General features: G+C 39.6%; 1 protein-coding gene across 4 annotated transcripts in view; it reads left to right on the top strand.

Moving 5' to 3' along the window:
- The window catches only part of LOC308567671 (uncharacterized protein), a 275,010-nt gene that overhangs the window by 68,220 nt on the left and 180,334 nt on the right, over positions 1–26,456 (top strand). For 3 of the 4 annotated variants that reach the window (XM_081159492.1, XM_081159491.1, XM_081159494.1), the window contains one exon: positions 18,986–19,048. The exons of the other annotated variant lie outside the window; for it this stretch is intronic. The gene's annotated coding sequence lies outside the window, so the exon portion shown is untranslated. The remainder of the gene's footprint in view (positions 1–18,985; positions 19,049–26,456) is intronic. 4 annotated transcript variants of the gene reach the window in all.

Genomic DNA, 26,456 nt, shown 5'->3' with positions numbered 1-26,456 from the left:
TGTGAATTCTCTTACGTGGAGCCAGCTGTCTCAGGAGATTCAGTAGGCCATGTAGATATCAAAATAAGAACCCCACTAAGCCAATTAGAAGTGGGAGAAGGCGTGATGTAGACTAGTTGCACTAGAGCCATATGTTTTGGTATAATACACATAGAATTCATAATTATTAACAAATAACTTACCTCTCTAATTTGAGGGAAGCTGGGAAAGTATTTGGGCTATTTATAGACACATCTCTTTTCCTCTGCAAATATTTATGAGCAAGTCCTGAGTTCTAGGGATTATAGAGTGAATTCTTTGTCTTATCCCATAGATCTATTCTTTGTTTTCCATTTTTTCCCTTGGTCAATTCACCTAGTCACCCGAAGCTAGAAATTTGAATCAATTTAACTTTTTCCTGTACTTTCATCCTTATATTAATCATCACACCTCTGAAATTTCTCAGTGCCTCTTGTTTTCCATTTCCGCTGCCTTTGGCATAGATTAGTCTTATAACCCACTGCTTAGATAATTATGATCGCCTCAATACTAGTTTCTGTGCTTCTATTTTTTTTTTTTTCAATATTGAGGTTTTAAAGCATCCTCTAATATGATTTTGTTCTATCAAGACCATTTTGAGTGCCTTATAGCCTACAGAATAAAGTTTAAATTCCTTTAACATACATTATGATCGAGGCTATTTATTCATTCAAACTTTTCTTAAGCTTCTACTGTTTACTCTTTGGGGAAAATAATAAATAAGGACCAGTTTCTACCATTGAAAGATACTACCTAGAATCTAGTAGAAGAGTGATAGATGTAAAGGCAAATATAGTAATTATAGTTCGAAGTTTGTTTGAGATGGTATAAGGGTTGAATGAGGGCGTGGCTAGTTCATTTCTGTTGGTTGACTTCCTAGCATGCATTCTCTACTTTTCCATAATCCCAAATTAGGCTGCTCTTGGTTTTAAGCATGGGAGATGTGATCTATAAGCCAATTAGTGTTTTCTTGCTCCTGATCTCAGTCAATGGTTCAGGGATGGACTTATAAACTCAGTTAAACAAAATTGAGTGTTGGTATTTTTGCAGGGAAATCTGGGTCAGCATTGCTCTCAGTTTCTTTCTAGACAAGGAAGCCTCATAACCCAAAAGTTGCTGGCAGCCATTTGGGAAATAAGAGATAAGCCAAGGTCAGGATGGAGCCAACACTATGAGAAACAGAGCAAAAAGATGACAGGAAATGTATCTTTGATGTACTGTTGAGTTGAGGGATCAAGTATTGCTTAAATTCTGCCCTAATTCTGAACTTAGGTAAGCCAATGCATTCTCTTTATTGTTTAAGCAAGATTATATGTGGTTTTGGTGCCAGGATTTAATTTTTCTTCTCTAAGAAAATGCTAGGGACCTTATTTCTGAGAGCTGAAAAAAGACAATTTCATCTGGTTCAGATTCTTCCTTGTGAGGTCTACATTACTCTTGTCAACTGTATTATGTGTTGAAATGTCTGCTTTTTTGCTTCTGGACTCTCATTATTAAGTCTCTCTCTCTCTCTCTCTCTCTCTCTCTCTCTCTCTCTCTCTCTCTCTCTCTCTCTCTCTCTCTCCTTAAGCACATGTTCTTTCAGATGGACTGTGCTATTTGTGCCTCACCAAAATAAATTGCTCACAATTTATCTTCAGAAAGCCATCCCTTTCCTATTCCCAGTCTGTGTTATTTAGGTCTCTCTGGCTGTAGCCTGTGGCTCTAGGAGAGGACACAAGACTCGTGATTGGTAAAGGAGCTCACTGGTTTTTCTCTGGTTGTAAATATTGGGTTAGGAATGGGTCTGTGGCCAAGCCTGGTCAATCTTAATTAATAAACACCATCTCTGGTATATCAGTCAAGGTCTAATCAGGAAACAGATATGTATGGTAATTTGAACAGGAAGATTTCGTATAAAGGACTACTGTATATTAGTAAATGATATATAGGGAATTAACTAAAAAGGGATACAAGAGAAATCTAAAGAATATCCTAGGGCTGAGGGAGCATAGCCAAGGAAGGAACAAACTTGGTAGGTGGGAAATTTTCCCCAAGGCCAGGATTCTATCCCCATTGGAGAGAGTATGGTTGTAACCATTGGATGGTGAAGAGGTTTCTTGAGTTGCTCCGACCAGATCTGGTCCAATGTTGGTGGCGTGTCGCCAGTGAGCAGAGATGCACCTGTTGGGGTGCCCATGAAATTCACTAGGAAGTTGCCTATAGCAGTGGCCGTGAAACTTCCTGGTAATCAAACTGTAGTAGAGTGAGGCTGTGGTTTTGGAGCCCAATGGAAACACTGGGAAGCTGTCACCAGAAGCTGTAGTAAGTGGGCTATAATACCTATGGAGCTCACTCTGGGGAAGCTCACTGTGTCACTGTTAGGGTTGGACAACAGCTAACCCCTGAAAGCTGCCTACAGGAGTTTGTTCTATGAATCTCACTGCTGGAAAGCCACCTGAGGGTGCTGAGTTCCACTGGGTTTCCTGCGTACCAGCCCAACAATAGGAGCAAGAAAAAGCCACGCATGCTCCAGCCAGGAAGAGAAGCCTGTTACTTCTCCAGGGTCTCTCAAGTACCTTCTACTGTCAAAGCCTAACGTCATTCTAGCTGGCAAGGAAAAATGTCCCAATATCACACGGAGGACAATGAAAGCTGGATTTGTAGCCGAGAAGCAATAAATCGCTAACTGACACCTCTGGGATTTTCATTTTAATACTAGAAAAGAGATGCCCTTAGGTGTCTACTGATGAATACTCAGAGCAAGGTGGTGGCCATCTTTCCACCAGGAGGGGAAAGTCTACCTTGGATTAAGGCCAGCAGAAAAAAGCAGAGCTGAGAGACGGAGAGAGAAAGCTGCTGACAGCATTGCCTGGGTGCCTGAATCCAGCCATGCCTTCAGTCCATGTACACTTAGACTTTTAGTTATAAAAACTGGTATTTTTTCTCCCTGATTAAACAAGTTTGAGCTGGATTTAAGTATCTTACAGTCTAAAAAGAGTGCTGATCAAATATTTAATAAATTTTTAAGTGTTAAGCTCACGTCAGTGCTGTTTCTCAGATCTGGATGTATTTATTGTTTCTCATTCTCTGACTGGTTCCTGGATACATCATCGCAGATGCTGAGATCTAAAAGCTTTATTTGTGCAGGGAGCTTTTTGGAACCTAAGATGGGTGCTATCTTTGCACAGTACCATAAAACTTCTTAAGTAACAACCTTAGGCTTCCTGTGTAATGCCCTTTGAGGGTGTATCTCAGGCTGTTATAGTTTAATAATTTCATTTGCGGCATCATATTAATTCTTGGCACAGATGAGATTGAGAGGGGTTGAGTGACAGTGATAGAGCAGCATTCTCAATGAGAGAATCCAGGTTTGGGGGCTTGAGCATTTGTTTTTCAGACTTGAGGTAATTGCTGGCTGGATGAAGTCTTCAGAGTGAGCCAAGATACTGAACAAAAATGCAAGGTATTACCTGCCCTTTTTTGAACTGAATAATTTCAATGAGAAAGAGGAAAGAATAGCTGTAATATGGTCCCATAAACTTAAATGGTCGCAATTTAAGAAATTGAATTGTTTTTGATGGGTACTTTTTCCTATTGCTGTTGAAAGGTAATTTGCTTGAAAGTCAAAGACAAGGGGAGAGAATTTTGTTGAACATGCGGAGAAATGGTTTCCAGGTGAACCATTAGCTCTGCTCCATGATCTCAGTGTCCTCAGCCGAGGCTGAGTTGTATCAATAGCAGTCACTCATGTAATCTGACAGGAGAGGAATTGCCTGGTAACACGTGATAGACCAGAAACTGCTCTCAAATAACCTGGCACTATTCCCAGAGATGACAGCCTCTATTATATATATCTTTGTAAGGAAAGATTTCTGCATTTCCTGTATTCCCACGAATTTAGTCCAAGTTAAAAGGTTTGCAGCAGAACAGAACTGATGTTGGAAGAAGAAATAGAATGGAAATACCTATCTTATTAATGTTGACAATTTTTAACATCCTCCAGCTTATTGTACAAGAAACTTTGGTCTGAGTAGGGTTCGAATGTGAAATCTGAAGAGGAGAAAAGGGAAGGAGTGTGGAAAAATGAAGAAGAGCTGTTGGAAGAGCCCAAGTCAGGAACTTTACACAGTAAAGATGGTTGGAGAATTTCTTCTTGCCTGATATCCTTCTGCTTTTAGAGAGTAAATCAAGGTGTGAATGTAAGCAGAATATTCACTTTGAGAATTCTGAAATATCAGGGTAGATTATTGGGAGCCTTTCATACAGGATCATAGACCTCGTATGACCAACAATGCACATTCCAAGATTTGAGCCCAAAGTTTTCTAGCAGGAGATAGGTGGTTTCCTGACCTGTGGGAAGAGAAAGTTTACACGTTCTCAGAGGGCAGAAAATTCTTCCTGAGGAACCATTGGTCTTAAAGATACACGACTAACAGACCTGAATGTTGAGCAATTGATGTTTCATAGAAGCACAGGCCCTTGGGGAGCTTGTTCCAAGCTTTATAAAAGGGAGATCTTTAAAATAAATCTTTAAAAGAAGCAGTTAGCCCTTGGGAGACCTAAGAGAATCATAATTATTGACAAGCCTACCCACCTCAGATAGATTAAATAAACTCTGCTCACTTTATTTGTAATCTCCAGAAACTAGGAATAGCCCAATTGTCTATTATTAGATGAATGGATAAAAACCATGTGGTATATCCATGTAATGGAATACTGTTCACCAACAAAAATAAATGAGATGGCGATAAAAATGTAAAAATATGGATGAACCTCCAAATAATTATGCTGAGTTGAGGAAGGCAGACAAAATGAAAGTATGTTCTATGTGATTTCACTTATATAAAACTCAAGAAATACAATCAAATCTATAGTGATGGAAAGCAGTTCAGTAGTTTCTTCAGTATTTGGGCAGAGCAAGAAACAATGGGAAGGGGGAACTACAAAGGGGCACAGGGAAATTTTGGAAGATGATGCATATGTTCACTGTCCTGATTGTGGTGATTGCCTTACAGGCCTATACACATGTCCAACAGATCCAATTGTATACTTTCAAACACTGTAGTTCATTTATGCCTCAGTAAAGCTACTAAACAAACATATTAACAGCTCTGCTCACTCAGTGGTGGGAACAAATAAGGTGACTTTGAGACTTTCTGGAAAATAAAACTGCCCCCCAACTTCAGGAACAGGATGCATTTCATAAAGATGGTAAGAACATCGGAGTGGTCCATTGGCCATGGAATAACCATGGAGAGGCTACAATAGCTTCCAAGGTGGTCAGAGCTACTGGGTTTGGAATCTTAACAGTGAGATCAAGTGAGACTTTGGAGCGAAGTCAACTAACTTTGTTATTGACCTCCAAGTGCGTGGTTATAGGTAAGACTTAAATTGCAGTCAGTGGTAGGAAAAGATTACACAATAAATATAAGAGTAAATGTGGATTTGGCATTTATCACCATGAGGCTGGGACACTAGGAAGAAACTGGAAGGCAGAAAGGTCAATCTCATTGGCCCAGACCAAAACCTATGTTTGTTCTGGTTCAATCCACACATAGCAAGGCCTACACCTTTGTCTTCATTTTTATTGAGAAGGCATTTACCAATCAGGATTGTACTGGCCCCAGGACAGATGAAACAAATGGAGAAGAAACATGGCCATTTCCATGCCATGCCTTGTGTAGAAGAAATAAAATTTCTTGTGGACCCAGAGGACCGAACTTAGAGTCAATGGGTAAAAATTATTAGGTGGTAGCTCTTGATTTAATAGGAAAAGTCATTAATAATAGTGGGCATGTTAAAAATGAAATGGCTGCTTTGTGAGACAGCAATCTCCTTGTCAGCAAGATTGTTGGAGCAGAAGTTAATTATAGATATTGTTTCTACTGTTTGTGCTCCCTTAAGCTAAATTACGTATAATTTGATTGATTAATTCAGGAACACAATCTGTACCATGCAGACCACTATTAGTTTTAGCATGATAACTAACTGCGTGCGTAGGAAACACAGTTGTCGCAGGAAGCATAATAATACAGAGGTGTTTTAAGTGGCTGCTTGCTTTCCTTTCCTCAGTATCAGTAATTGTGAACTGTGTTGTAATTATGTATTTTTTGCAATCTAATGTGAATTGTGTTCATTTTTTTAAACAGTACATAATATAGTTGATATGGAGGTATATGTGAAACTGTGGCTTGCTCAGTTAAATTAATTGCCTTTACGACACAATTTTTAATAAAGTGAAATTCCCTATGATTACAACTCTAACAATTATAGTGTCACAGCCCCCATAAAAGGGCTGATCACACAGGGCAATATTAGACTAGGTCTTCTATGGTGATTGTCAGTTCTTCAGCTGTCTGATTCTAACCATCTTAGAAAGGTTAATTGATGAAGATGGAGTCCTTTCTACTGAGAACATTCCACTAATCCCATCCCAACCCTCATTTTTGTCAGGATTCATTCTTCTTATTATTTAGGTCTCAACTCTGAAGTTCTGGGAGTACATTTTGGAGGAAAAGCATCAGTAGTTTGGTTTCAGCAGTGTTACAGTTTTAGATGCTTCTCTGACACCCCCAAAAAGATGTAAGTTGGAGGTTGATTACCTGAGCCAGAGGTGTAGGGAAGAGAGAGCATAGTGTGACTGTACCTGTTTATGTCAGATTCGATGAGACCACCCGGAGAGAAACAGAGGAGGGAGGAAGGCAGAGAAAGCACTCAGGGCTTCTCTGACATTTAGAGATCTAATAGAGAATACAGGGATGGAAGAGCCAGTGAGGTAGGAAAAATTCAGGTGTGCATCATGTCACAAACGTTTTGGGAATAAAATATTTCCAGAAGAAGAAAAGGCTACAACATCATTTTTGTGCCACTTTTTTTTTTAACCAAAAATGTATAACTGAATCTAATCTTGGGGAAATATCAGACAAACTCAAAATGAGGGAAAGTCTACAAAATAATAAATGGTCTCGAGTCTTCAAGTATTTCAAGAACACTTATCATAAGAAAGAGTGAGAAATTTTTCCAGAGTAGAAAGACTAAAGAGACATGACAACAAATGCAATGTGTGATTTTAGATTAGACCCTTGCATAGAAATACTGTTTTTTCTTTTTCTATATAAAAACATTATTGGTGAAATTTGGGTAAAGTCTGTAGATTTGAAAATATTATTATATCAATGTTAATTTCTTAATTTTGATCACTGCAGTTGTGTAAGAGAATGTTCTTTGTTGTTAGGAAATTCACACAGAAGTATTTAAAGATAAAAGGGTCTAATGTCTGCATTGTGTTCTCAAATAGTTCAGGAAAAATAATATCTATCTACATATCTATCATCTACCTATGTATTATCTATCTATCTATCTATCTATCTATCTATCTATCTATCTATCTATCTATCTATCTATCTATCATCATCTATCTATCTATCATCTATCTATCATCTATCTATTTATCTATCTATCTATCTATCTATCTATCTATCTATCTATCTATCATCTATCTGTCTATCTATCATCTATCTATCTATCTATCTATCTATCTATCTATCTATCTATCTATCTATCATCTATCTATCTATCTATCTATCTATCTATCTATCTATCTATCATCATCTATCATCTATCTAATCTATCTATCATCATCTATCATCTATCCATCTATCGAAAGATAAAACAAATGTGACATTTTAATTTGGAGGAATATAAGTGAAGGGTAGATGATAATTATTTGTACTATTTTTACAACTTTTTTCATCTGCAATTATTTCAAAATAAAAAATTCTGAGGATTTTTGAAAAGTAAAGGAGAAAATGAAAGTATAGGCATTGGCTCTGTCAGTCATTATTTTATAGATTGAAAAATGTGGCCCTTTGTGGCCCCTAAAATCCATCATATGTTATGCATATGTCTTTCAATCTTACACCTCACTTTTAATAATCTTTCTGCTTCAGAAACTGAGAACAATTCAGACTCAGGTGCCTTTAACCATTTTTACCCATGAAAAGATTTCTAATGATCTTGGATAGAATTAAGCCCTGGTGAAAGAGCACTTCAGTATGGTTTATGGGCCTATTCTGCTTGACATATCAGTTTATTAAAATCACTTTTCTCATGAAGGGATTCTTTGATACATTAGGACAACAATGGTATCATTGTCACCCAACCATTTCATTCTAAGAGCCAGAGCTATATATAAGTCATAAGAATGCATTCATAGAAGTCAGAAAACACAGCTTTGTAAGGTCGACAAGAAGGCGTTTTAGTATCAGAACAAGCGAGCTTTCTCAAGAGCATTTCCTTGGGGTCAAGAAAATGGCAGCTGGGTCTGTAGGAAATTCGCATCAGCACTTTTCCCCTTTAACATTTGCAATTCTACAGAGGCCAAAAATTACATCTTTGTTTCCCTCAGGTTTTCTTGGCCTCTCAGACATCCGAGTGATTCCTTAGTTGACACTCACCAACCAAGACTTAACATTTACCAGAGAATTTGAGAGCAAATTCCTCAGGCCTTCTAACCATGGATGACTAGAAAAGCCAGCATTTAGTAGGTTAGCCATGAAATCGACGTGAACTGCAGAATATTTGGAAGGTCATCGCAGAACGTGCCCAGCAGCTGTCGAGCATGAAGGACTTCTCTTCTGAGAGCTCTTCAGTCTTCAAGAGGTCCAGGGGACCTCTCTAGCTGTGCTGCAGTTTTCCCCTAGCTGGAGATTTTCTAATTCTTCTTAATAGCTAATATAAATCACAAAATTTCATAATGGTAGACAGGCATCCTAGGGTTGGCTTAATATGGAATCATCTAGCAATTTGCAGTACAACCTACTGGGTAACTCTGCATAAGTTATTTTGATCCGTTTATGCAGCATAATGGTAATGGCTTTTGTAAATTGCTTGTTTTTTCTTTTGTGTGATAGATTTACTGCTCAGGATTCTGAGGGGACTCAGAGACCCATAACTTTGGAGAAATAGCAAGCCTCACCCCTTTGTGGTAAAATATGAAAATTCTCATGAACCAAGAAAATGTACTTTATAGTTTCAGAGCTTATACAATCACAAGGCTCCATCAGAATATCTGTCTGCTGAAGATGTTTACTAGTATTTGCTTCCTTATTAGCATTTCCTAACAGGGTTCTCATGTTGAATAATAATTATTGGTTTTTTCCATGGGGAGTAATTATTTTAGTTGGATTCATCAGGCTTTCTCTAGATTGGTTTTCTTCTATTAACTCAGAAAACATGTATCAACATTAAAGAAAAAAAATAACTGAAAATGAAAGTATGGTAAGCCCTTGTTTAACCTTACCCAAGGCAAATGAATGAAAGGTATTACACCTTTATCTACTTTTCTCAAACGTGTCAATAAATATTTAGCAAATAGTCCCTGGGTACCATTATGTGTACTCCAATGAGGGTAATCAAAAAGTGTATGATGTGGTTAACATATTTTGCTGAGTTTGTTACCCAATCATATCTCTCACTGTTCTTGGTAAAGAAGAGATGATGGTTGGATGGTAGAGTAGATGTAGATGTTAACATCAACATATAAATACACTAAATTTCTGCCTTTGTAGTCAGGCATTTCAGTGACCTTTTCTTAAAGGTACATGTTTGACAGATAAATATCCCCAAATAGGACTCTTGGTCTGATGAGCAGGAAATGACAAGGAGAGATGAAATTAAAAATGGGTAGCTCTTATTAACATGACATCTCTTCGTGAACTTAGCCTGTTGAAATGGAAAGAAACTTAAAAAGTTGCCTCATGAAACATTTTTCTTGTTCTTGGATTTCTTCTTCAATCAATAATTGTCTTGACTTTGGGTTGTTGGACTTGATTATGGCTTGCGATTGGCAACTCACTACCTCCTAAGAAATCACTATAAAAAAGCTTTTTCTTATATTGAGACAAATAGTTTTCTCATTGGCTTCCTATTGTGTGCCAAGCACTATTTTACTTTAGCTTACACTCTTTGGCTTAATGCCTAGGTCTTAGTGTCATAGAAAACAAGTCTAATTCCTTTTTATGTGATATACATTCGAGTATCTGAGGATGGTAATGACATCCCTTTGTGCAACCTGTCTTCTTCAGGTTCGATTTCTTCCATTTCCAACTGACCCTCATAGCTTGAAGTTTTCCCTCATCATTTCACCAGTTAACTAGTGTATCTGCAACCCAGATCCAGATACAGAACTGACTATGTCCCTTATTTTACAAACTATATTTCCATGTGTGTTCCTAAGATGTAACTAGCTCCAGTTTTTGGCAGCTACACTGTATCATTTACATTGATTTACTTAAATTAGCATTTATCAAACAATTACTATATACCAATACTGTTATATGTTAAAGATAAAATAAAAATGAGACATGGCCTCGACATGGAGCTTATATTTGTATAAGGTCACCAAACATGATAAATACATGACTGAGTAAAATCTGTGAAATGCTCCGGGAGCATGGGGGAAGGCATGATTCCCTCTGCACGGTTGTGCTGTGGCCAGTAGAAAAATCAGAAGGCTTATCTTAGAGCAACAGTGAACTGGACTGTGAAAAATGACTAGGGTGTTTCCAAGCAAAGAAGACAGCAGGCAGATGAGTTGGAATCGTCTAGGAAGACGCAAAATAGAGAAAAGGCAGAGATGTGGAAATATGAGATATGTTCCAACAAAGGCTAATGGAGTAAGAATCGGGGGGCAAGATCTGAGAGAAAAGAGAACAGGCAGAAGGGCAGGTTGGAGTCCAGCAGTGAATCCTGGAGAAAGGCATTCAGAGTTTACACTGTAGGTCCCACCACTCAAGGTATGGTCTGAGCATCGTCACCGCCTGGGAGCATGTTGGAAATGCAGACTCAGAATTGCTGAACTACAAGCTGCATCTTCACAGGGTTGCCGTGTGGTTTGTGCGCACAGGGCCATTGGAGAAGCATTGTTAGCGGTAACAGAAAGCGCTTTGTATGGAGCTTGGGGCAGAGAAAGAGGTAAAAAGAAAAAGTACATTGTTTGGGTTTATCTCATTTAACCCTTACAGTGAACTTCTGCTACATTCTCTTACCAGGTTAATTGTATCCCCCAAAGTCATGCTTCAACCTATGGTGATCGAGAGTTTGAATTCCGGTGTTTCTATCCCCAAAGAAAGTCTGGCTCCTTTTGGTGACCGAGTGATTTCATCAGCGGTGAGGTTGAGAAAGTTAAATGTAAGAGAGTCAGTGAAGGAGGCTGAGGCTGCTTGCTGTCCATTGTAAAGGCCTTTTGCCCTTGCGAGAACGGGATAAGGTGGTTTAGGGAACCTGTGTTACGTGTGGAAGGGAAGTGCTTAGAAAATACCTGTTATTATTAGGAGCTGAATCCTAGAGACTTCGTTACAGTCCTCTTTTCAGTCTATGTTTATGTAACCAAGAATCTCTGTGGGGTTTTTTTCCTTTTAATATCCAGATACAGTATCAATTATCTGAGCTGTCACCTTCAGTGACTGGAAAGCCTGATCTTTTATATTATCCCCTCTCCAAGCATGTCCGAGAATGCCAGGAGACTGTTTATATGTTTGACGATTCCCACATGGCTCTCACTTGTCAATTTTACCAGCCATCTGTTTCATATCTCCTTCCTCAGGCTTGTTTCACCCTAACAATGGGGACAGACATCTCTATTAATTCTCCAAAGGACAGTTAAGGTCACGGTTTGGAAACAAGAGCAGGAAACTACAATGCAGAAAATATAGTTGGATCCTGAACAATACTTTGGTCTCTACCACATGGATCTTCTCTTTCTATAGCTTCGGTTTCCCTCAGTGTTTCAGGGGTGACATCACTTCTCTCAACATGGGTACTTTGGTCATTTCCACTCTGCCTTGAGACAGGCTCCCAGCTTCCTCTCGGGCTTAGCAAGAGGGGAAAAGAATTCTTATCTCTCTCAATTTGAGACTTGTCTCTTTTCCCCCCAGCATTTGTGGAAACGGTAATGCTTATTTCCTTTAGAGGAACTACCCATCTCTATCCTAAGGGTATAAATTGGCCTCCATGTCTAAATTAGGCAATGGTAGCACTCAGCATTTCATTTCTTATTTGGCTGATTTAAGCTAAAAAACATCGTGGGGGGAGCACCAAACCGAAGGTAGTTTCTCTTAACCCTCTAGGACTTCATTCCTCCTGATGTGGCTTGGTGTCCTAATCAGTAAGAAGTTACTTTTTAAAACATGTGTATACATCACGAATAAATAGCTTTTCTTGCAAGGGGAAGTCTAAAGCCTAAACAACATTTACTATCTTGGGCTGAATTAGGCCTTCCCAAGGACACTGAGTAGATATTTGAGTTACATCTGCATAGCTCAGGGGGCCTACCCTGTCCCTTATGATGAGCATATGACGTCACTCATAAAACGGGTGTATTTCTGAGTGGGTATATGTGTGTGTGTCTGTGTGAAGTAGAAACCAGAAGGTTATAGAAAAAATAAATCTATCCACCTGCTATATTCTTTGACACCATGTTGACACAATAAATCACAGAAGCTGGCAGTATCCAAACACTGATTCATAGCTCCAGCTTGATTTAAAGGTCATTTAATTAGAAGCACTCCATATTAACGGCGGAGGGAGTGGTTTCCAAAGAGGGTACACATACCCCAAAGACAAATTTTCCATCTACTTTGAAAGTAAAGACTTCCTGCAATCCATCAAATGGCACTGCAAGCTTCAACAGTTTTAATATTTCCCCCCTATGGGCTACCCTATTACTCGTGCCCTGTTGTTTGCCTTGGATACAAGATGAAGACTTTGCATTTATACCTCTGAAAATTATTCAGGTCATGTTTAGCCACAGAATAAGTTTTGCTGCCTCCGCTGAATGGAATCTATTTTTTAAATTTGGAGTTTGAGGGAGTAGTGAAAAATAAGAAAATGGTATTTTATTGAGTCTTATGTTTTTGAAGACATGTGCCCTGAAGCACCTAGAAGTTATGGGCCTTACCCCCTAACAGACTCACAGATAACATTGAGAATATAATTTGAAGGACCTGATGTATTCTTTCAAACCTTTTGTGGACCCCCTTCATGAAGCTTCTTGGTTTAAGATTATTTTAGAACAATGGGGATAAAGATTATCTTGGTATCTTTCAGGGGGAAAAATGTTAATGCATTTAGGAAAAAAGATTTTGTACCTATGAAGAGGAATTTCCACCATTTTCTTACATCATATACAAAAATAAATTCAAAATGGATTTAAGTATTAAATGTAAGGTCTGAAATCATAAAACTCCTAGAAGAAAACATAGGCAATAAACTCTTTGACATCAGTTTTAACAATATCTTTTTAGATGTGTTTCCTTGGGCAAGGGCAGCAAAAGCAAAAATAAACAAATTGGACTACATCAAAGTTTCTGTACAGTGAAGGAAGCCATCAACAAAATGAAAAGATAGCCTACTGAGTGGGAGAAGATATTTGCAAGATACATCCAATAAGGTGTTAATATCCCAATTATGTAAAGAACTCATACAACTAAACACCCCACCTCCCCCCCAAACCCCAAGCAATGCAATTAAAAATTGGGCAGAGGACCTGAATAGAGGTTTCCCCAAAAAGGACACACAGATGGCCAGCAGATATAGGAAAAGATACTCAACATCACTAATCACCAGGGAAATACAAATCAAAACCACAATGAGATGCCACTTCATACCTGTCAGAATGGCTATCATTAAAAAAAAATCAACAAATAACAAGTGCTGGTGAGGGTGTGGAGAACAGGGAGCCCTCGTACACTGTTGGTGGGATTGTAAATTAGTGCAGCCACTATGGGAAATAGTATGGAGATTCCTCAAGAAATTAAAAATAGAGTAGCCATACAACCCAGCAATACCACTTCTGGGTATTTATTCAAACAAAACCATTAATTTGAAAAGATATATGCAACCCTATGTTCATTGCAGCATTATTTACAATTGCCAAGATACGGAGGCAACTTAGGTGTCCATCAATCGATAACTAGATGTAGAAAGTGTGATATATAATGGAATAGTACTCAACAATAAAAAGGAAGAAACCTTGCCATTTGTGACAACATGAATGGACCTAAAGGGTATTTTGCTAAGTGAAGTAAGTCACACAGAGAAAGACAACTATTATAGGATTTCATGTATATGTGGAACCAAAAGAGGAAAAACCCAAACTAAATGAACTAACAAAACAGAAGAGAAACAGACCTATAGATACAGAGAACAAGCTAATGGTTGCCAAAGTGGAGGGCCATGGGGGGATGGGAGAAAAAAAAAGAGTATTCTCAGCATCACCTTCTCTCTTCGGTCCAAGGTAAAGATGAACTTTATCTGTTACCATAATGGTTTTCCTGAGGCCACCCAAGTTGTTGACCAGATTTATCCCTGTAGTGGTTAATGCTAGATGCTTGCAGCTCAAATGGCTTATGAAAGTGGGTAGGAGCTATAGATCAACGGTTGGATACTGCTAAGTTCTGTGGTTTATCCTTCAAAATGGAGCCAAGGGCCGTAGGATTTAGTTTTTCAGTGGCCAGGTATTTCCTTTTTGAAGCACATACTCCCCAAGTGATGGTGTGTGACAGTCCCTCCTGCTCCTCAAACACTTGCAAAGTGTTTTATCACTGTAGCGATGAAGGTTCTTTAATGCAGCTTTCCCCACAACTTATCTTTTCTTCTGGCAAAGGGATGGTTTGTGGTGGATGTTCTCCAAAACCTGAGCAGCCGGGGGGAAGAGGGAATGCCACACCAATTAGGCAAACTAGGATTGTCAATCTGTGGATAGCAGGAGATTCTATGTTTCCCAAAGTAAGAGACAAAGGGCAGGGCAGGAATAGCATCTTTTGTATTATCAAGCCACAGACAGAACAATGCTAGGCCTCAGGGCTTAAGTGGCCTAGATTCCAGAAGGTGCTTCTCTGCAGTGCAGGTTTTTTTGAAGCAAAATTTTTAAGAAGAACCTGTAGGAACTTAACTCGATTAAATGCCACTTCATTTCCAACCTTGAAAGCTTCAATATTGCTATATCTCTGATAGAGATATGGCTCTATAACTTAATCAAATAAAAACTCACGTGTTAAAAATAGAAAATAATTAGTTCACAGAAAAGTTGAAAACTGGGCTATTCTGGTCCAAGTCACAGCCTATCTAACCAGGGCCATAGCAGTCATCTCTCAGTTGGGTCTCCTTTCTCTGCTCTCGCTCCTTGTAATTCATTCTCTACAGAGCAGTCAAGACAACTCTTAAAAAAAACTGTGACTGTCATCAAGCTTAAAACTTCCCAGGACTTCACACAGCCCTTGGAGTCAAATCCAGTCTCCACAGGGCCTGGTGGCTCTCCTTGACTGGCCTCTGCTTCCCTGGGACTTCCACTCTGTACTCACCTCGGTGCCCCAGTTCTGCTGGCTGCTTGCTCTTTCTTGAACAGGCCAAGTTCATATTTCTTTGTACTTGCTATTTCCTTTTATTGGACTGCTTGTCCTCTACAGATTTAAGTGCCTGGCTCTATCTTCTCATTTAGGTCTCTGTTCAAAGTCATCACCTCGGAGAGACCTTTCCCGGAACATGCCATCAAAGCAGCCCCCTCCACCCTCACTCTGCATCTTATCATTCTGCCTATTTTCTTTACAGCACTTATCACTACTGAAAAATACAGAATAGATTTATTTTGTTTAGACATTCCTTTTCCTTTTTTTTTTTAACTCCCTCAATAGGATCTCTAAGCTCCCTAAGAGAAATGTTATTTTATTCCGTTATATCCCCAATCTTTAACGCAGTGCTTGCCACAGACATTACTAGTGAGAAAAGCTCTTTGGACTGTTGAGTGAATAAAAGTACTTGTTTTCAATGGTATTTGACAGGCTGGATCTCATTATGGGATGCTGATGGACTAAAAAGTGCCTGTTTCGCTAATTCCCCGGCCCTCCCTTAGAGACAGTCTCAAATCTTGCTATTTTGTGAGCAAGTGAAGAGAGAGCCCATGGAAGTAATGGCCTTTGATATGTTTGGGAACCACTGGAACCACCAAGGGGAAGGCAGGAAGAAGCTTCAGGGTCAATGATAAACGTAGGGAGAGGAAACACTGGAGCACAGCCCGCATCTCTCTGAACAAAGCACCTGATGGAGTCACTTTAATTCTTCTGAGCTTTGGGCTCAGAATCAGACAGAAACTCAAGCTCTGTTCTTGCTCCCGTAAGCCCCTGGTAAACTGGAAAGGCCCAGACTCCCTCCCAGCCCCGTTTTCTCATCTGTGAAGTGGGAATAATAGTTTTATTCAGCCCTTACCGTATTCCAAGCCCTATGTAAACATTTTGCTGAGTTCTCCCAGTCGTCCTTATGACATAGCTGCTATTGCTACACCCTTTCCTACTACACGTCCCAACTAACCACTCCAAAGATTAAGAGAGATTTGGGGATTACAAAAAGGTGCACACAGCCGTGGCAGAGCTGGGATTGAGGCCTCAGGTATATTTGAACTTGAAACCCAGGGTCTTAATGGATATCCTATGTGGTTTCGCCATTCGGTCTGTTTGAGAAGATGCAATGAAGCGCCTCTGTTACTCTAACTGAATTTTTCACACACTCTTGTAATGATGAATCCACATTGCCTCTGCCATCAGACTGGGAGGGTCTCGAGATGACAAACGCGCCTTTCATTCCCCTTTGTGTCTCCAGGACGTAGCACAGGATTTAGCACAGAGCTCTGCCTCCTCCCTCCCTCCCTCCCTTGCTTTCATTCCCCTCTAGTGACAGAAATTACATTTGTCAGAACAAAGGGACCCCTGTGGAAGGAGTGGGAAGCAGAGAGTGTCCTCGGCACCTCCCTCTGCCTTCCCTCTTTCGACCGGCTGGTGGCCCACACCGGCTGCTCCGCCAGGCACGCGGAGTGAGTCCCAGGCAGGTGAGGGTGACCGCCACGCTTAGGTCACAGCTGTAAGCAGGCGGGCGCTGTCGAATGCTAGGTAGTAGCAGCTCTGTCTGGAGCACAGGGCTCGGCAAGGTACAAGATCGAGACCCCTGGCCAAAAGGTACATTAACTCCACAAGGTACAAGATCGAGACCCCTGGCCACAAGGTACATTAACTCCACAAGGTACAAGATCGAGACCCCTGGCCACACATTGTATTTAGATTTAATGGTGTTAATTTTATATAAGGGGCCAAGAACTCTGATCCAGAACTGGAATGTGAGGATTCGACAAATACTATAGAATACACACGGTTTAGAAAACATAGATTTTTTAGTGCCACCTACTGTTGAAGTTCTGGGGGAAATGATTTAGTTTTTATTTTTTTGCTTGTTTCTATATTAGGGCCCCAAAGGAAAATGTAAACAGCTGTTCTCAGCTGTGTGCTTTTTGTTTATGAATGTTTTTTAAGTGTATAATTTGTGCAATATGTAATTTCTCTTTGGATCCTTTTATTTATACAGATAGTAAATAATAATGTGAGAGTGAACACACCAGGGTGTATTAATCATTCCTGGCAGGTAGAGAACTGCTACTTGTTTTGCAGAAGAAAGGGAATAAAATTTTAAGAACATTAAATGGCAAGCCCTGGACAGTGGATCGAACAAAGGCCAAACCTCAAAATGCCCTCATTAGCTCAGTAATCAGATCAGATTATGTAGAAGCACATTGGAAAGAAAACAAGGAAGCGGGCTACTTTAAACTAAAAGTAAGTTTGGGAAATCTTGAATTATTTACCTTGGCTGTCCTCTGTCCTTTAAATGACCTTGACTGGACAGCCAGTTGGGATCCTTAAGGCTGATCTCCTATTCCCCAAGCAAATACGACTTTCGATGCAGTTAGAGGAAGTTGACTATCAGGAAGATAGAGGATGTGCCGGACCCTCTGCTTTTCTCCTAAATTCACTTTTTGATCTGTAAACGGCATTGCTAGGGAAATGGAAATAGAGTCACTCTGTTGTGGAAAGTTACAAACTATGGGAAGACATAAATGGATTCGTTTCTTTATGTCGAGGTTTGCTTGTGCGATTTAAAATTCTTAAAATTCCACAAATAAATACTGAGCAAATCTACCTCTTCATAGCGCTCTGCACAGAACCATAGGGCTGTTCTCTATGATTAGAGAAGCCAGGCTTGTGCTCTAATTAACAGATGAGGAAACAGCCTCTAGAAGGAGAAAGAACTGCTGGAGGTAATGTGCCCGTTCAGTAGTATGACTGTGCCTTGAACCCATTTTACTTAATTCTTTTACGCTTCTCAAGTTCTTCCAGTTATCATTTCCCACCCCCACCATCACTGATTTTCAATTCCTCACATAAAGCCATTCAACTAACACATCGCAAAACACAGATTTTTGGACTCTTCATCCACTAGTCTTTCCACTTTTGGCCATAATGTTTTGTATTGGAATTTTTTTTTTTAACAATAAATAAGAAAATCTAGAAAGTAACATTGTACCATTGTGCTTTCTTGCCTCCAGACCCTATTGTACAAAATGACATCCTAATTTCTAGAGTTAAGGTGAAAATGTTTCATAGAAATAATGGATTTCAAGGTGAACCAAAGAAGGAATCCCAAGGCATTTTGCTTAATGGGATTGATTTTTCAGGGTCATCTCTTTTGTTCCAAAAGGAAGCAACTTGGCAACAGACTCATTGGAAGTGAGGGCCATATTTAAGATTAGTTATTTATTATAAGCTGTAACCATTTACACAGGCAACAAAAGCATTATTTGGGCATATTTATTAATTTCCCCAAAGCTATTTTTTAGTACTTGACTTATCTTATAGTCACTAGAGGAAATCAGAGAACAGCTACTTCCCTTCAAGATAGACTGAGAAAGCATTGTTTTATAATATCTTCCAAATAACATAGTGTTTTACTTTTAAATTACATCTAGATCTCTCTGGAATTTTTTTCTTAATTGTTCTTTAATGACAACAACTAGAATATTGCAGAAAAGAAAGCTCAGGAAGATGCCTGGGGGAAAAGAAACAGGAAGTTGTTTCTAAAAATGAAACTTCTCTACTCTTGCTAGCAGGACATGCTTGGTGGTGCCCAACTTTTCCTTGCAGTTCCAATGAACTGACTGCACTCCAGGAAGGTAAGACCACCTTGCAAGGACCGTAGGGTCATTATCAACTAGGGAAGAATTGGTCCGAACGCCTCTGAGGTCAAGAGTGCCAGTGCTGAGTAGAATTGGTGATATTAGGGCATAATAATTGAATTTGCTGATTACTTATGTTCTTCCTATTTTCAAAGGGAATGTTAGGTGTCGTAACAAAGACATAGATACATTGAGGGAATCATATGAGGAATGGAAGGTTAACTGTCATATGGAGGGCTCTTTATGAACAGGCTGCCTGGCTGGTAGTTCTCAAGGGCTTCTGCCGCTTGGTCCCTCTGATAATTCTCAACAGAGTTCCTGAGTGTTTCTCTCCTTAAATGGCCCCTATGGTTCATGCCAGGACATGAGAGTCCTCTATCCTTTCCTCCCTCAACTCTCTTTTAATTCAAAGTACAACTTATATACAGTGAAGTGTACAGGTCATAAATATAGAATTAGATGAGTTTTGACAAATGTATGCATGAGTTGACCCAGATTCCAATTAAACTATAAAACATTTCCAGAAAATTTTGTTGTGCGTGATACCTCCTAAAAAATAAATTGTGGTTTAAAAAAAGTAATTTATTTGCTTTTCTTGGTTACCTGACAAGACTTTTGTGGCCTCCTTTGGCAGATGCCAGGAGTCAAGAATATGTGAAAAGACCGTTTTTTGCGTGGCCTTGGCTGATTGTGTGTTTAATGAATTTTTAGGTGGTTATTATCACTGATAATATTAAGTAAGCTCTGAAGATAAGATGACATGGTCAGAATCCTATGTTCTCAATATAAAACCTTTATTTTACTTTCTGTAGGAGCAATGTGTTGATATATTAAGCAGATCGGTTTCTAAAGCCCAGGGTGTTCCCTGGCTCTTGGGCAGGAAATATTAGGAGCTGCATTTTTATGACTGTTCCTCTGCTTAAGCAAATTCTCATATCTCTCAAGGGAGTGAACTTAATTCCGGGAAGAATAAGCCCTGGGGAAATAAAGTTTCACATGGGTAATGAGGCAGAATTCTGTGTTTTCATAGCTGGCCCTTGAAGAGTCCTTGTGCTGGTTATATCATCCACACCACGGAGTAGCCCGGTCACATGACAGGCATTCTGGAAGTTGCTCAACCAAAGTCTTGTTGAGAGGCCTCCAAATGCCAGTCTCTGGTAGAGCCCATGCTGACTTTCGGGCAAGCAGTTACTTAATATGCTTAGTCTTTGGGGACCAAAGCAATACATGGACACCGCCTCCAGAATCCTACTCCCACCACCAGGTCTGTGAAAGCACTTGTTTGGGACAGAGAGACATAGAGATTTATCCTGCTTTTCAAAATTAAAGATGCTTTTCCTCTACTGGGGCCTCCTGGGAAACATGAACTTTCTTTAACTACAGGTAGCGGCTGCAGCAAAAGTACCAGCAGGGGAGCTGCTCCGCTGAAACTGGGCTGAGGGGCTATCGTTTATTTTAGATGAATGGGCTTCTCTGGTTTCATTCCCAAAGTCCTCACCAATGCGTAAGGACATTTCTCCAGTCCCGGAACCATTACACCTGCCGTCGGTTTGTTTCTAGCATGATTCTGCCTGAACATGTTGTCATTCATTTATCTGAGACATGAGTTTTTTGTGTGTTTTTTGTTTTTTGTTTTTTAAAGATGCAGGATGAAAGGATGCTAGTTTCCTACTGGGAGACTGGTCTGACTAAGGTTTGTTGATGTATTTGTAGAAACCTTTTGCATAACTTCAAGAGTACATTCATTCTCAAGTCACTGCAGCTAAAAAAATAACCCCCTGAAGTTTTAGGGGAATGTAAGATGAAGCTCTGGGAATGTGATGGTATTATTCGTGACAGGCCGTGGTGTATAAACACATGCTGGATGGAGAGCCGGGAGGCCAGTGCTCTAGCCTCAGCTTCACGGCTAAATTGATGAGTCATTTGCAAGGTGGGGGGATCAGAAAGAGATACATTCTGAAATATTTTCCAGCTATAAATTTCTGTGTAGATAGCCTAAAATCAGATTCAGTTTTATGGGAGGAAGTTAACATTTCAGTATTGATGATAATGATGACCTGAAACTCATAAAATTTTCCATCTGCACATCCTTAAAAGAATGAGACTTCTGCTTTTTGCAATGATGGTGTAGCTTCTACAGGCCAGTCCTTCTGCTTAAGTACCAATAAAAGCTGGGTAAATTACACTCAAGAGAAAATAAAAAACCCCAGCTATTTGAAAGCCTTAGAGAACAACTGTGATTGTGAAGAAAAATGCATCATGGTGATCCTAATATTCCTGGTTACTTTTCCCCTTGAGGCATTTACTAATTTGTAAGAGGTGTGGGGCCTATTAGGAAAGAGATAGTTCAGGCCTTCTGTAGACTTGTGAAGATATTCAAGTACTGACGGAGTTGGCCAGCCAACAAACATATGAGTGAGCCCAGAAATTAATCACCTCCTCCACACTTCTCTGCTGAAGGCTTCCACAAGACCACAGCCTTGGCTGACTTGTTTTATTATAATCTCATGAGGCATTGTAAGCCAGAGGCACTCAGAAAAACTTCACCCACATGCTTGGCCTATGAAATAATAAACGTTTATTGTTTTAAGCTAGTAAATGTGGAGATAATTTGTTATGTGGTAATAGATAACTAATATAACTTCTGTTCAGCATTGTCTTGTAGGTACTAAAATGCTCAATAAGATAAGAAAAGATACTATTGTTGAGTATATAAAATAAATACATTTATTATAGTTGTAGGTTACAAGGTCAATATACAACGGACAATCACATTATATTTATGTAGATATATGCATAAATATATATTAGCAATAAACAATTCAAATATAAAGTTTAAAACAGACAAAAAAGCACAGATTTTTTAAAAATAAAAATACTGAAAATACCCAAAAAAAGCACAGATAATAAAGGAAGAAGTTAATAAACTGACTCTTTCATAAAAATTAAGAATCTCTATTTGTCAGAAGATATTATTAAAGGAGTGAAAGGCAGGCCATGGATTGGGAGAATGTATTCTAGTGTCTATGCTCAATTAAATTTATTCAGAATATATAGAGCACACATAAAAATCAAAAACAAAAACACAGTCCACCCATATAAAAGTGGACAAAAGTCTGGAATAGTCACCAAAGAAAAGATATCTAAATAACCATTTAACATATGAAAACTCCTCAACATTATTAATCCACAGAGAAATGCAAATCAAAACTCCAGTAAGAGATTATTATATACCCAACAGGATGGCTAAAATTAAAAATAAGTCTAAAATATTGCAGTTTCAAAGGATGGTGACCACATGGAAAAATGGGACTGTCATATGTTGCTGGTGAAAGTATAAATTAATACAACCACTTTACTTATTATTTTTATTTTATTTTATTTTTTATTGAATTTATTGGGCTGACAGTGATTAATAAAATTATACAGGTTTCAGGTGCACAGTTCCACAGCACATCATCTGTACACTGTCTTGTGGGTCCACCGCCCCAAGTCAAGGCTTTGTCCATCACCATTTATCCCCCCACAGCTCCCCCCCCCGCCCCCTCCCCCTGGCAATCCCCACACTGTTGTCCGAGTCTCTGAGTTTTTTCTCTTTTTTGTTCTATCCCTCCCCCCTCCCCCCACCCCACCTCTACAGCAGTCAGCCTGCTCTCCATCTGTGAGTCTGTCTCTATTTGCTTGTCAGTTCACTTTGTTCATCGGATTCCACATACCAGTGGAATCGTACGGCCCTTGTCTTTCTCTGCCTGGCTTATTTCACTCAGCATGGGGTAACCATTGTAGGAAAATGCTGGCAGCATCAAAAGTATATTTATGCCTACCCTCCCACTTAGCAATTTCACTTCCACATGTATAACCTGAAAGGGGTTTATACATGTATCTCAAAACACATCGAAAAGAATGTTTACAGCAGCATTATAAAGAAGTGCCACGAACTAGAAGCGATCAGTAGCAGAATGGATTAATAAACTGTGGTCTCGCCACACAGTGGAATATTATACAGTAAAGAAAACGAGCAATTACTGCTATAAGAAATAACACGGGCAAATTTCACAATCATTATATTGATTGAAAAAAAAAACACCTAGAAACAAAAGAGTACACAGCATTTTCCCATTTTAAAAATCAGCCAAAACTAATTTACAGGGTTAGTCAGAACAGTTGCATTCTTTGCTTGGTAATGATGGGCTGGGTATGAAGGGGCCTTTTTGGTTATTGTAATGTTCTATTTCCTGTTCTGGATGCTAGTTACATGAGTGACTTCACTTTGTGAAAATTCTTTGAGCTCTATTGATTCATGCACCTTTTTAAATGCATGTTATACTTCAGTAAATGTTGACTAAAAAACTCATCTTAAATCTCATTATTTTTCTTGTCGGGGTAAATACATTAAGCCCAGGGGAATTAAGCTCAGATTGCATAGTGCCAGGCAGGTAAACTGAGGGAGCAAGTGGGGAGGAATCGCTGGAAAAGTTGAGCCTGCCTGTCTGTCCCCCCTAAATGGGCCAGTCACAACAGCGTCTGGTGGCTTTATGGAATGTAGGCCAGTCTTGACATGCCATCTGGTTTTTCAAGGAAAGTCAGAAATTCACATTTGTATGTGAAATTTCCTGACTTTTAATGTTGGCATCAACTTAGGATTTTTAAAAACACTGCAAACTAAAAAAGACATCTGTAAACTAGATTTAGTCAGTTTTCAAACTCTGATCTATGGTGTCAGCATAGAAACCTAGAATCGTAGAACTGAAAACCAAATAGTACCATCTCCAGTATCAAGCTGTATCAAATAATTGCTCACTCTCATCTCTGATAGGATGCATTGTTCTTGGAAAATTTCACACACGTGCACACTGACTAACTTTTCAAGCAGTTTCTACTTTATAAATGTCCTCCCTTCCTCTCCGATTGTCACAGCTGTCCATCAAAGCCTTGTCCAAACGTCACCTGCTCTGCTACTTTCTTTGCTGTCTTACTCTCATGGGGAGCAAATAGCCCTGTAATCTACACTCTGTGTCCATCTTTTATCATTAAGCTTTGTATAACATATTATCGTTTTTTAAAATAATTTCTCCACATTTGGTTTGTGAACTCCTTGAGAGCAACTAAAAGAAAAAGAAAATTATTTGGGTATTTTTTTGCATGATGGAAAATAAATCACTCTAGACAAAACAGAGGCACAATGTGTTTGATAGCATTGATCCTGTTAAGCATAGACTTTGAGAGCCAATGGTTCACCTCTATCAGCAAGACTCTTGGCCGTCAAGGAAGGTCTAGCCATCTACTTCATTCTTACCCAGGTATATCACCAAGAGCTTTCTTGGAAATCCTTATAAAACAAAACCTTTATTAGCAAGAAAGGGCCATAGAGTCCACTCATTTCCTTGGCATGGGACATGAGGAAGTAAGGAAGAAAGGGAGACAGTCTGCCCATATGGAGCTTAAATATTGCTCAGGGGAGAGAGAAAATAAACAACTAAACACCATTATTTTAGATTGTGGGAAGTACAAAGAAGGAAATAAACAGTGTAATGCAATTGGGAATAAATGAGGATAACCAAGGAGACATTTTACATTGGGTGCCACGGAACACCTCTCTGAGAAGACTTAGGAGCTGAGGCGAGAAGCATTCAGACACATGGGCATCTGGAGCAGAACATTCTGGATAGAGGAAATGATGGTGCAGTGGGTGCACAGGAAGTGGCTGCAGGGCAAGAATGGGTTCAGTGTATGGGGCCCGATGGACGAGCCAGAGAGAGGTGCCAGAGGAGCGTGTTTAAGTTGGCAGAGCCATGCCTCACTTGGCCTGGTACCTTGGATGGTGTTGGGTACAGTGGGAGGCCAGCGGAGGGAGTGATACAATCGGCCTTGTGTTTTTACGAGATCACCGATCACCGGGTGAAGACCAGGTGGCAGGGAGAGCAAAGGTGGAAATTCAGAGATTAAGAGTCTATTGCTTTAGTTACAGAGAGGGATGGTAACTGGGCTTGGTGAAGTCAAGTGGGTGGACTGGAGGTGTATTTTGGAGGTTGAATGGATGGATTGAGCTGATAGATTGTGGAAATGGGAGGCATTTTTTTACTCTTGAACTTGAGCAAGTGAGTCCTGGGAGGGCTGTGTCATTACATGGAATGGAGAAGATGAAACGAGGAATAGGTTAGAAGTGGAAATTAAAAGTTTGTTTAGTCCATTACAATCTGATAACGTCTGTTAGACATGCAAGGGTGAATTTCAAGTGCCACTGTGATATCAAGAGCCTGGGTGAAAGAGAAAGAAAGACAAGAAGACGGGCTTGTACAAGGCCATGGGACTCTCTGACATTTATGCTGTTACTAGAAAAGAGATGGGCCAAACACAGGTGATTTAGAAGGAGCAGCCAGTTGTAGAAGAGAAAAGCAAGGCGGGTGTAGACTCACGGAGGCCCACAGAGACAGTATATTATGGAAGAGGCGAAGAGAATGAAAGTATAGTTTTGTATCAGTGACAAGTCTATAAAATAGACAACAGAGCCCTACACAAATTCCTTTTCTTGCCCATTATGGCCTTGTGATCCCATCGGAAACAGGGTGAGGCTGGGTAGACTTACCAAAGGATTTCTTCCAAATTAATACAGTGCTCTCTCGCTCTCTCTCTTTCCAAGATTACATCTAATGAATAGAATTTTGACATCCTAGCACAAATATTTATTCCATCTGTGTCATCTCAAATTTTGGATAGTAAAAAAGTCACTGGCTTTAGAATTATGCACATCTGGGTTCCAATTCTAGGTTACAAGCTTATAAAAATTAGTTACCCTCTGTAACTTTAATGAACAGTAAATGGTATGTCAACAAGGTAAGTTATAAAGCTCCCAGAAAGAGGCTGGCAGTTTTCTCTCTCCCTTTCCCTTGTTTTTATTATCGGCAGCACTTAGCATAGCTCCTGGAGCCTGGGACATGTTTGCATGTTTCGTGAACTGAAACCAGCTTGAAATGCACTTTGAAAGAGTGACTGGAAGGACATTAAGGCCAGAAGACCAGTCTCCTATGAAAAGAAAGTTTATTTGGGTTTTAAGTGGTTATTTTAGTCCTGGTTTCTGGAGATAAGATCCTGCTGTGCTGTGTACAGTTCCGATTATATAATGATTTGTTGATTCTGAACATATGGCACTAGCCTCCGCATCATCAGGTTGCAGAGAGTGAGACACTTTGGCCATCTGAAAAGAGTCATGAAACCGAACCAGAATCAGGCAGGGAGTGGGAGACTGCTGCTGGTGGTGGGGAGAGGTAGTGGGGTGATGGTGAGAGAAGTCACAGGTTATTTTAGGGGGAGTCCAAAGAAAATGCACTGCGTGTCCAACCTCAGTCTTCTGCTGTAAATACGTTCTACTCTTTAGAGAAGCACAGTCCCCAAAGTCCAATCCCAC

Source organism: Miniopterus schreibersii (genome assembly GCF_964146895.1).
Source record: "Miniopterus schreibersii genome assembly, chromosome: 15".
NCBI lineage: Eukaryota > Metazoa > Chordata > Mammalia > Chiroptera > Miniopteridae > Miniopterus > Miniopterus schreibersii.
Note: the sequence above shows the minus strand (reverse complement) of the source record. Positions and strands in the feature narration are given on the sequence as shown.